The sequence below is a fragment of the Euprymna scolopes genome, chromosome 4 (assembly GCF_053919585.1).
Source record: "Euprymna scolopes isolate OS-2025 chromosome 4, ASM5391958v1, whole genome shotgun sequence".
Lineage (NCBI taxonomy): Eukaryota > Metazoa > Mollusca > Cephalopoda > Sepiida > Sepiolidae > Euprymna > Euprymna scolopes.
Window position 1 is genome coordinate 131203748 of NC_136485.1, and position 12263 is coordinate 131216010.

The 12263-nt window shown below is 34.5% G+C and overlaps 1 pseudogene; it reads right to left on the reverse strand.

The window, feature by feature from the left end:
- Positions 1 to 3778: 3778 nt before the first annotated feature.
- On the reverse strand, positions 3779 to 3935 carry LOC145274797 (U2 spliceosomal RNA; annotated as a pseudogene).
- Between the last annotated feature and the right edge of the window lie 8328 nt (positions 3936 to 12263).

The window sequence follows — 12263 nt, forward strand, 5'->3', positions numbered from 1 at the left end:
AAACATTATTCATGGTGAAAGTAACTTTATGCCAGAATGGGTTTTCTAGCCATTCTGGGGGTAAAATTGTCCAGAAATCATTCGTTTGTTTGGTGAAAGTAAATCTTTGCCAGAACAGATTCATGCACTCGTAGGGGGGGGGGCTCCAAATGCGCAGATTGTTATGTTTAACTTCATTTTAATAAATGCTTTAATTAATTCAACTTATTGGATGCTTAATGTCTCTAATGCAACTTTCAGAGTGTATCGCTATTTACATTTTTTTGTAGTTTTGGATAAATTATATAATTATTTCCACAACCAAACAACGCCACATCTTACACAAACCACAAAAGCCACAGACCGGAACTCCTCGACTCGGCTTTTCTCTTTCCTTTGGACTCATCAGTGGATCATATCCGAACTCAGGTCCTAGATATGACCTTAAACTATATCCAATGGTGAGGGCCCCAGCTTGCAGGCCTTAGGGAGTGTGGAGCTACCCTTTAATTGCCATTGCTCCCAGGTCCGCTCTGACCCGGAGTGGTAGCACCTGTTAGGGTCCCAACTATGGGTTAAATAGAATACGACTTAAAAAACAAATATACTATATTAAACAATCGTTCTTCAAAATCACCAGATTCGGCATTAAATAACCTGAAAAGGGTTGATATGCCGTAAAACAAAACAACCAACCAAATATCCGAACTCAGGATTTGAAACACAAGTCGCTTGCATGCTATCAAGTACATTGCTTCATAAAAGACAGTTAATTGATTAATAGAGATCACGCAACGGTGTTCCGTTATCCAACTACTTAGAAGCCATGCAAATGCATTTAATATCTCGATAATTGTATAAAAATAAAATGTGTGTGTGTGTGTGTGTGCGAATTATGGACTCAGAAACGGATGGGCAGAATTTTTTGAAATTTCCCACAAATATACTTGATGTGTCTTGGGATGTTCTCACGTTGGTTTCTGTACGGAAATGCGTTTGATATGTATAGAAAAAATCCGATTAAAAAGGGATGTTTGATTTGACTCAAATTAACACTTTTATACAAACTATAAAATAAACTGTAGATTATTTTATAAGACAATAGCCCCTTCAAAATGTGTTATTTTTACAACACATTTGGACCATAACACTTGACCTTTGCATTTTAAACTTTAGCTAAAGCCATTATTAACAGATAATTTCATACAATCAGCGGTAGATTCTCTACAGTGCTATGTAGACTAAAATGTACTATTGATTAAGTCACTATGAGGGGAGTATGTGAAGTTTCCTCCCGCTATATTGCGGGGGGGTATCTTATTATAGCAAGTAATCAATCGGTTTTATTATAAATAAAATGAGCGATTTCATTGATTTTGATGACAATAAAAGTATGGGAGCTTGGAACATTTGTTGATCCTTATCCAATCCCGGACAATATCGAGTCTCCTTGATAGCACATGCATCTATAAGTTATGAAATACACATTAAAGAGTAAGTAAATTAGAATATGCCATTTAGAGTGTCTTATATTATTTTGTTAGGGCTCACTTATTTTATTAGACTGGGCTAGTTTTTAGGAGAGGTGTTGACAGCTACACGATAGTGTAAGTTATTTCATGTATGCTTGTAACGTATGGCTAGGTCGATTTGTAAATATGTGATCTCTTTCTTTGTCAATCCTCCTCCCCCCCTCTCTCTCTCTCTCTCTCTCTGTGTTTTTCACTCTCACCTTGTCTTTTTAACCGTACCTGTTTCCATCTTATTGTGTATGGTGTATTTTGAAGGGGAAAGTGCATTTATATGATACAACGCACTTTTTAACCTGGATTGTCGAGACACAAATATGGCAGAAATTGAAAACCAAGTCTTGAGTTTAGCCTATTTATTCCGATGCACAACTTCCAGCTTAAGAACAACATATCGATTAAACTAAACGCAGAAGTCTTAATAAAAAAAGCACATTCCTCTCTCCATTCAATTGTAAATATTTTTTCTCTCCTCGTGTTGAATACCGACTTTCCATGTAAGGTGAAAGTATCATTCGAAATTCATATTACAGAAATAAACTTTTTGTTGTTGTTGTTGTTGTCTTTTTAAATACGTCTGCATTGTTCTGTGTATAATAAGGGGGGGATAATTATTTAGCAATACTGTTTAGTTAAGGTGTGGCGCAAGGTTATTTATTTCGAGAGACACGGCACTTTTTAAAGCGCCATTTTCATAATGACCCTGTTAATTCGATGTATTCCTCATCGCGTATAGAAGCGCAATGAGACAACTGGGATGATCCATATACTGCATTGTTATCGAAATCTATAACTTAAGTAGATTTTGACGAGCATCAATGGCAAGCAGTACTTCCTTGGTGCCCTCCTCCTCATATCTGATCAAAGAAGAAATGATTAATTCTGCGATAAAATTGTTTTGGGGGCGAACCGTGTGACCAACGAACTTGACTAATAACAGCCGACCTGAGACCTTATCGTTAAAATTCCTCAACTTCACATTCGCAATCAATAGAAATTTATAAAAATACATTAAGGACATTGCCAATTTGCTGCACAGATGTGCTTCCTCTATCCTCTAAAAGATTATTCACACATGGAAGTATCTTATATATCTACAACGCCATTTGCTCGTGTATCGTATATTGCTGTCACATCAATGAAACCACTAATCTCTCTACTGGGTATACACCAAAAAAGACTCCAATCTAATAAACCTCGCACTATTAATTAAGCAACAACCGGAGTGTCCTCAAATTACAAACCTATTTTGAGTCTAAATGTAAGGTATTCAGAGAAAAAATAAATAATAATATATATATACATACATATATATATATATATAATGCTCCTCGTCTTGAGTTGAGCATATTGAGAAGTGATACACGAATTTCCATTAGCATATAAGCAACGCTCTTTTTGTAAACAAATCGAGCGGAGGTATTTCGGACGATGTCAAAACATCGTTAAACTCACTACTCGTTCAGCAGCCACCAATAGCGTAATGGTTAGGAGCCTTGACTATCGAGAAGACTGTCGGGTTTCAATCCTGGCTTGAGGTAGTTGCCTGATGTACTGTATGTGAATAATATATATATATGCGTGTGTGTGTGTGTTATATATATATTATATATGTGTGTGTGTTATATATATATTATATATGTGTGTGTGTGTTATATATATATATATATATATATATATAATTATGCGAGTAGGACTTTTCGGCATTGTTAAAGGGTAAAGGTTCAACATAACTAGAATCCCTGACTCTATCTTACTTCTCCTCCTCACCGTCTCTTTCTTCATTGCGCTGTCAATTTATCTCTCTAGACACACACACAAAAAAAAAACCCGTTTGGATGTAAGAAAAACAACTTGTAAAAAATAAGTTACTTTCTTTTAGTTAGTCATTGAGAAACTATATGATAACATTAATAGGGTTTCTTAAGTATTGATAGAAATGGTCAATTAACTTCTAATTAATGAACCATTTTTTGTCAGATATAAACCATCCAGGATTAAGGTGATTAAAAACAAGACCGATAGCTCTTAGTCGCATGGTCTCGTGTAATGAATGAATGCGTGAATGTAGGATTGACATTAAATTCTTAAAGATAAACGACCGAAAAATGGGCTGAAATGACTTAAATAAATAAAAAGTAAATGACTTAGAATGACTTTAATGAACTTAAGGATGAATTGAATGACTTTAACAATAACTTGAATGCGTAAAAAATTACTGGAATCCTTCAAAAACAACTTGAATGATCTGTGGAATGACTTGAATGGCTTTGAGATTGACTGATTGTTACATGGGTGATCAATCTACATTAATTTAATACAGAAAAGTGATCCCCCACATTATATCACAAAGTTACAAACATAAGTACAGCATGTAGTAAAAACAGATACTACACTTTGATCTTGGCCAAAAGGCCAAGAAAATGGGGGGGTATTTATTGGCTCCCCCACCGAGCAAATTAGGCACAAGGCCGATTTTTAATGTGAGGAGTGAAGGGCAAATGAGGACCAACTCCCCGGGGAATAGGGGAGCTGGATAGTGGCAAATGGTATGAAGGGTTGCCCCTACATTGACTTATATGTGGAGTTGCCCCCACATACGGTCTTTGCTTGCAGTATCTGCCGGAACAGATACTCTTCTTTGATCTTGGCCAAAACGCCAAGAAAAGCTTAAAAAGCCAAGAACAGCATCTATTAACAATAGACCTTCGATCTTAACCAAAAAGGCCAAGCACAAATGTGTTACCGACAGACCGACCGACTGACTTATAGAGTCACTTGCACGCGACTAAAAAATGCCTACATAGTCACTGTTTGTTGTGTATTGTTGCTGGACATCAAACATTTTTCCCTTATACAATATGAGTGACAAAATTCCTTTGCACATTCTAAGTACTCTGACATCATTGTGGTTGTAAAATAGATGATAATACGTATAAACTAGTTGAGAGTGAAAAATATATTCACGATTATCTTCGACATAGATGAAAGTAATACAATACAAACCTAATATGGACACATTAAGATATCAGTCATCCTCATCTATTACGAAAACATATTTCGCATTATCTCATTCGACACAGTTTACTGGAAAGAGTGTGAGTCTATAAAACGGCTCTAACAGTAGTCCGTATGTTAACAGTAAAATTAAACGTAAGACACACAACGTAACAAAATTGATAAATGGTGGATAGGAATATATTCAGATAATGCAAACAAACTAGAGATGAGATTTCTAAATTATATTGATTTATTTTCCTCCGATTATAGTTCAACATAAATTATTTCATACGAATAAAATGAAATTGAATTACCGTGGCTGTAGTAACGTAAAAAATAATTGAGAATCCTGATAATACAATTTATCATAAAAACTACAAAAATAAAATTACCAACGAAATAACTATCAGAACCTGTGGCAATTCTACAGCCGACCCTTTCGTATGAAATATATATTGATCTTAGCATTCTGTGGATGTTCAACATAAACAGAGACGCTCTGATATTATTTAAGCTTTTTTTTAAATTGCAAAAGTACCGGTTCTAAAATACGCTTAAATATGATATTTTAATTTATGCAGATTTCGTATAAATTATTATCGACGGTATTTCCATGTAAGAGATGACTCAAGTCACAAGAAATTCGAATTAATGTGCGTCGATTTGAAGACAACGGAGTTGTACTTGATCTTACGCGAGTTGGAAGACCGCGAAACGTCATCACAAATGAAAATAGGGAAAGAGTGGGAGGGAGCGTGGAGCAGCATCATCGACATTCCACACAACTTGGGATATAAATCGAAGCCAACTACACAATATTCCTCACAGTTCAAAACTCTTTCCTAATGAAGTGCAGCTTGTTGAACACTTCAAGCCTAAAGATTTTCAAACAAGGGTTTAACATGCAGTTCCAATCCAGGAATATGGCCGAAATTACCCCAATTTTCTGCTAAAGTTGATTACGTAAGCTGAAGCCCATTTTCATTTGAATGAATACGTTAACAAACAAAATCACAGATTTTGAAGCTCTGAAAATCCAAAGACAATTCATTAAAAGCAGTTGCATCCCATAAGATGCACTCTATGGTGTGCAGTCACACGGAAGCAGATTATTAGACCTTATTTTTTATGCTCATGACGAAAATGCTGTATCTATTACGAAGAAAGATATCTGACTATGATTACAGATTTTCTGCACACACAAATTCAAAATAGGCCTGGATTATGGCTCCAACAAGATGGAACCACGGCACATACGGCGGGAAACACCATAGAGCTGCTCAGGCAATGCTTTGGTGACATTATCTCTTCTTATGACAAGGGCACATGGCCACCACGTTCCACAGACATAACTAGTCCCGACCCTTTCTTGTGGTTATACTTTAAAGGAAAAGTCTGTTAAAAACCCCAAACCCTACAAGAATTGAAGGAAACCAGTAGGAATGCAATGCAGGAGTTAAATTGCAGTCCATAGATTCTGCAATCTTTCATGAATAATGTGTTGGAACGAACACAAATATGCGATGTTGAAAATGGGCAACATTTAAACGACATTTTCGTCATGAATAAAGATTGTTTAAATTTTACATTCTTAAAAAAATTACGTAATGTCTTAATCAGATTGTGTTAAAATTACAGACCGACATCATAAAAAATAAAAAATCTATATGATGTCAAAAAGGTAACTAAAGGGTTTTGAACTTAATTAGTTCAAAACCCTTTAGTTACTTTTTTAACACCACATATATAATAGATAGATAGATAAAATGGAGTGCCTTCAGCTATAATCGAAACCAAATCAAAATCTTATGAAGAATGCTTGTTAAAATCATTTATGAAACATATAAATGACTTGAGTGCTATCAGCGATAATCAAAACTGAAAACAAAACTTGAAGTATTCTTGGTTGGACTGTCATAACAATTAAGCGACAATGACTCGAAAGAAAAAAGATGTAGACATGACACAAAAATAACACACACGCTATCGTATAAATATATAGATGTTGATATTTATTATTATTATTATTATTATTATTATTATTATTATTATTATTATTATTATTCACAGCTCTACAAGGAGACTGGGGCAAACAATGCAACTGCAGAATAAGAGTAATCTGTTCCTAAAATATTCATTTAGCAAATAGTATAATCTACCAAGATACATCTAATAGTAAAAAAAGAACTACACCAAGGTAGTTATATTAGTCTTAAAACACGTTTTATATCCACAAAATATAGATTTAATTACAAAAAAGGCTACATATAGTACACTACTAAGCATTTAAGGTATTTATGTATTTTATAGATGGCGACTGGTCTTCCGTACTTACGTGAAATAGTTTAAGGTGAGTTATGAGATATGCTAAAAAATATAAACAATTTCATTAACAGTAAAAACGAATCAGCCTAAAATATAGATAAATATGAAATTTCATTTTAAAATATCTACTTGGTACGACAAAACACAGGAAAAAGTATGAAGAACGAACATAAGCTGTTACATGGATTACAATGTAAAACTAAAAATCATAATATTCCGTAAATATGGAAGAAAAATAAGACAATATTATAGGAAAAGAATCAGCGAGATGATTAAGCTAAGGAATCATAGCTGACGGCTATTGTAATTATTGTGTGTTTAAGATATTACGCATTCCAATATTGTCATTAAAAGGAACTGATGTATGATATACTATAGGAAATAAATCTCAATATCTACCTTAAATACATGCCTGTAAGGTTTTACGAGAATACATCACGAACGGTTTTTGTTTTACTCGCTTACCATAAGTATATTCCTATATCAATAGAAAGGTTTAGTAATGAATTGAGATATTTTGGAAGTAAATAGTAATAAATATATATACAATAATGTATAGTATAGTATATATATATATATATATATATATATATATATATATAAAGTGAAATGGGTTTGTGTGTGTCTGTATGTGTGTACATTCCCCTAACAAACTACGCTGTCAATTTTAAGTGCAGAGTAAAGATTTGATTTAAGGGTTATTGAGATGTGAGAAATCTTTATAATCGGTTTTCGGCCAGAAATATGGCTGTCAAAGGGTAAAATTCCAACTATTTGACCATTGAAAACTCTACCAATTCCTCCGCCAATTTGGAGTCCAAACACATGAAATTTTAGAAGTAGATTACTTGGACATACGTAATGGGGGTAAAAATTGGGATCAAATTTTGAAAAAAATTGAACCTCTGTGGTCTCTACTAAGTTACTAGGCTAAATTTTTGTCTAAACATTTGAAATTTTACATAAAGTGTATTCAGATGAAGGGTAAGTTTTTAGTCGGTTTTTGGTGGAAAAATTAGTTGGCAAGGGGTCAAAGTTAAAAGGATTTGACCTTTGCGGTCTTTAGCAAACTATTCAGCGAATTTTATGGTCTTAACATTTGAAATTGTACATAAAGGATATTCAGACAGGAGGCAAGCTTTTTAATCAGTTTTCGGGCAAAAATATGGTTGCTTAGAGATCAGAGTTGAATGAGTTGACCTTTGTAGACTGTTAAACTCCACCGCCAATTATTGGATCTAAACACTTTAAATTTTAGATGTAGGTTAGTTGGACATGAGTCAAACTTTTTAATATTTTTTTTACATTTTCACCCCGAACAAGGCACATTGCCACTTTGGTGTAGGGGGCTACTATAAGGGGCAACAACTAATGGGGCATTATGTAGGGATTTGGGCGGCAAGATGTCTGTTCACGTTGCACTTGAACTTCTGCACGTCAGTAATATATATATATATATATATATATATATGCGCATAAACTTATGAAAAGTACAAAGGGCCCTAACAAAGCCGGGTTAAACTGCTAGTATACATGAATATGTGAGAGAGAGGATAGAGACGGAGATTAAACTTGCGTCAAATTAAAAAATATTAAAATAACCAGAAATTTTGCAGTCAAAAGATTTTCTCCTTTTCAAACTCAACAAAATCATTTTCCTCAGCTACATGGCTCACGCCATTTCATATACTAAATCCTGAGTAAGGTACCTTACTCAGCAGAGAAATATTGATACTACAAATGTTTATTTTATAATATGTACACAATTGGATACATTCACCCATTTATGTAAAGGGTTATTTTCATTGTACTTTACAGCTTTTTCGTCTACGTAAATAAACTGGAAACTTTGCATTTAATGAAGACCCACCTTTTTAACCGTTTTTTTTTTATTTTCTGAAATTAAAATTACTTCCCCATTACTGTACTAATCGCCCACGGTCTTTGCGTTTCTTATTTTAATCTTACGGTAATTTTGGTCACTCGAAATTTGTGGAAAAGATCTAGTTGCTTATTTATTAAGCGCTCTATCAAGTTTTAAAAAATGTGACAATTTCATATCTTAATATGTAATCATGTCGGATGGGTATTTGTCGCAGACCTGTTTCACCGAACCAATTGGCGTCTCTATCCCCTAAACGCAGGGGTTAACCCTAAGTCACTGCGGCTACACCGCTATCTTTGTCTAGTAATGGGCCATTCAAGATGTAACCAGACACTTATTTGTCACTGGAACTACAGCTCTGATGCTCAGACCGCACTAATCACGCATGACCCTATATCTGGGCTGGCAACACTTTTCACATTGACCAGCTGTGCATTGGATTGACGTCGTGTTGACTTCCTTTTCGTAGATATTCTCGTGTCGCTGGTATATCGCTTTTCTTCATGTAGTCTGGGCTGATTCTCGCCACTATAAATAACTGTATTTTCAAATGAAAGTAATTTAATAATCAATGATAACTCCGTAATCATTTTTCTTATTGTATCAGGAGTAGCAATAACTAAAATGAGGGGAAAAAGAGCTTACCTCGGGTACGTCTGTTGTGTCACCGGTTGGGGGGAAAAGAGAATTCCAAGATGGCGTCCGGGGGTTTTTATTAGCGTTTACCCCATGCAACTCTCGGAAAATCACGTTTCTTTCTCATGTGATTATGCAAATAGATAATTCCCGGCCACTATAAAAGTAGGAGGCTAGAGACGAGTCGGCAGTGTCCTGAAAATTGTGTGTGTGGGTGTTTCTGGCGATCGGAGTGTGTCTTCTTTTACCACGGTTATCACGGACAGGAATTCCCTCTCTTCTGGAGGTGGGCGATATTGACTATTTTGAAGTTGTACTGTTGCTGACAGAACATTTTTTTTTTGCCTACTACATTTTTGTTTCACTTATAAATAAGATATGTACATAAGTACACTTCGTACAAAGGAAAGTTAAACTATTTTCACGGTCCTTAAGTTTCAAAATGCAGGCTTTTTTTCTACTTGGATTCTTTCAGATGGTTTTTCAAAGTAGGAAGAGTTTTTCACTTAGCTCTTATAAAGCCCCAAAGCGATGTGTACAGTTCAACGACCAGCAAGAAAGTCCTTTCATCTGGCAAACACAAATGTTTTTATCAATGTGTTGTTTCCCATTCTCTCAAGGGCAGATTACCGTTGTCTCTTTTGCATCCTCATTCTTCTGAATCTATTTTCCGTTCGTTCTTTCCTTTTCTGTTAAACTACTTTCCATTTCTCTTAATCCGCACGCCTTTTATTATCATTCCCCTTCTTTCTCTCTCTTATTGAAGTTATATCTTTATCAAAGTAGATCTCCACGTGAGATGGGCTGGATACAAGCCACACGGTCTTCTGTTGACATGTCCACCTTGTTGAGAAATTAGGCTTTTTTTTTCTACAATATCACAATAAAAACACATTCTATCATTTCTCCAAAATATGAGCTCTTTTAAACCTCTTGTCAAACACTCCACTCAAATTACCTTGCTTCGTAGATCCTGGTCGATGCATGCAACAGGTTTACAAATGGACAAGGTGAAGCAATCCTTTTGTTTTCTTTACGTTACTTATGTTTGTTAAATCGTTGTAAAACTTTTCATATGTTGCTTATCCGAATATTGCTATTATTTTTCTGTCTGGGAAATGTTAATACTATTACATTTGCTGAACTACTTTTGTATGTGCGTTTTTCTTCTGTATTTATTAAGGCTGGTATGAATTGATAGTATGCCCGTTTATTACTTTGTATTAAGCTCGAATCCAAGTCTATATAAACGTGTGAGACAGAATTACATTTATAAAAAGCGGAGTTATTTTAAAACTGCAGTTAAATATTAAGACATGTCGCTTTTGAATCTGAGTTACCGTTTATCTAAACATAAAAGAGGTAAATAGACAACTTTTTATGCTAAAAATGTGTGTCCCTCAACAAATGCGAAGACTCGGAGCAGTACAGAACTGTAAAATATAAAACCTAAAATGTTTACATGAATTCACTTTATTTAGTATACGAATGTATCTATAATATTTAATAGTGTCATCATTTTTTCAGTGTCTAATGACGTCGCAGTCCTAGACACTCGACTACGCCTGATGTTATTAGAAAATGTCTTTAAATACCATAATGTTTGTAGTCTAAAAATGAAACGAATATCTATGATTAAAAAGGATTTGTTAGCTAAAAAATATTTGATTTGTATACTTGTTTTCATGTATTAAATGTCCTGGATAAGACTTTAAACTATATCCGACGGTGAGGCCCCAGCTTGCGGGCTTGGAGGAGTGTGGAGTCATCCTTTAATTGTCATTGCTCCCATGTCTACTCTGACCCGAAGTGGTAGTATCTGCTTCGGTCCTAACTATGGGTTAAATAGAAACCAAGTTGAAAAAAAATACATTCTACTACAGAAATCTTCTCCAAAATAACTGGATTCGGCATTAAATTACCTGAAAAGGGTTGATATGCTGTAGAAAAAACAACCAACATGTTTATAATATTGGATCATTATATTGTTTCTAATATATTTTTCATATTTTCATTCACCGGGGTTAAAATATAGAAATATTGAATTTTATGTCATATATATATATATATATATATATATATATGACAGCCCCTTTAAGAAATACGTTTCTTATCGTTGAGCACTTTCTGTTGAATTAAAAGTCGGTCAATTTAGCTCTTATGCGTAGATCATCGTATAACGATTTGATCACTGTATGTCTGACGTAATGAACATTTAAATTAAAATGTTTAAAATTCAACGCTATTTCACATGATTAATGGTAGCCGAATGGATACGGCCTCCGCTAATCGAGCCAGAGATGTCTCGTGTCGCGGGGTTCGAATCGTTCGACTGGTAGTAATCGTGACACCCTGCACTGAAGAATCCCGAAAGGATGAAACACTAGTGTCTGTAGGTATTTAATTATTATAGTAAAAAAATAATTATATATATATATATATATATATATATATATATATATATATATATATATATATATATATGCTGGTGTCCGCACGCCTACGTTGATTATAAGTTGCGTTTTATAATAACTATATAAAAGAAATCAATAAATGCAAACACTGTCAGTAAAATAGTCTTCAGGCAAAACGCATCAACTGATTCTTATGCGATAGAGGAAATGGCGCACCTCAGTTTTGTTCGTTTGAAATGCGATAATGCGGCAGAAACAATGGAAACAACACGAGTCAAGTTAGGCAAAGGGTTAACACAAGGCCGGCGGCATGAACATCAAAAACAAATCGATCATTGATTCAGAATATCTCGTGAATGAAAGCGAAAAATGTCAACTTAGATGAGGAGCCAGTAAAATACATCCCTAAGAAAAGGAAGGAAATTTTCTGTTTATAATATACGGGTGTACACTTTCCGTCAAAAATATTAAAAACGATCATGCTCCGCCAGTGCT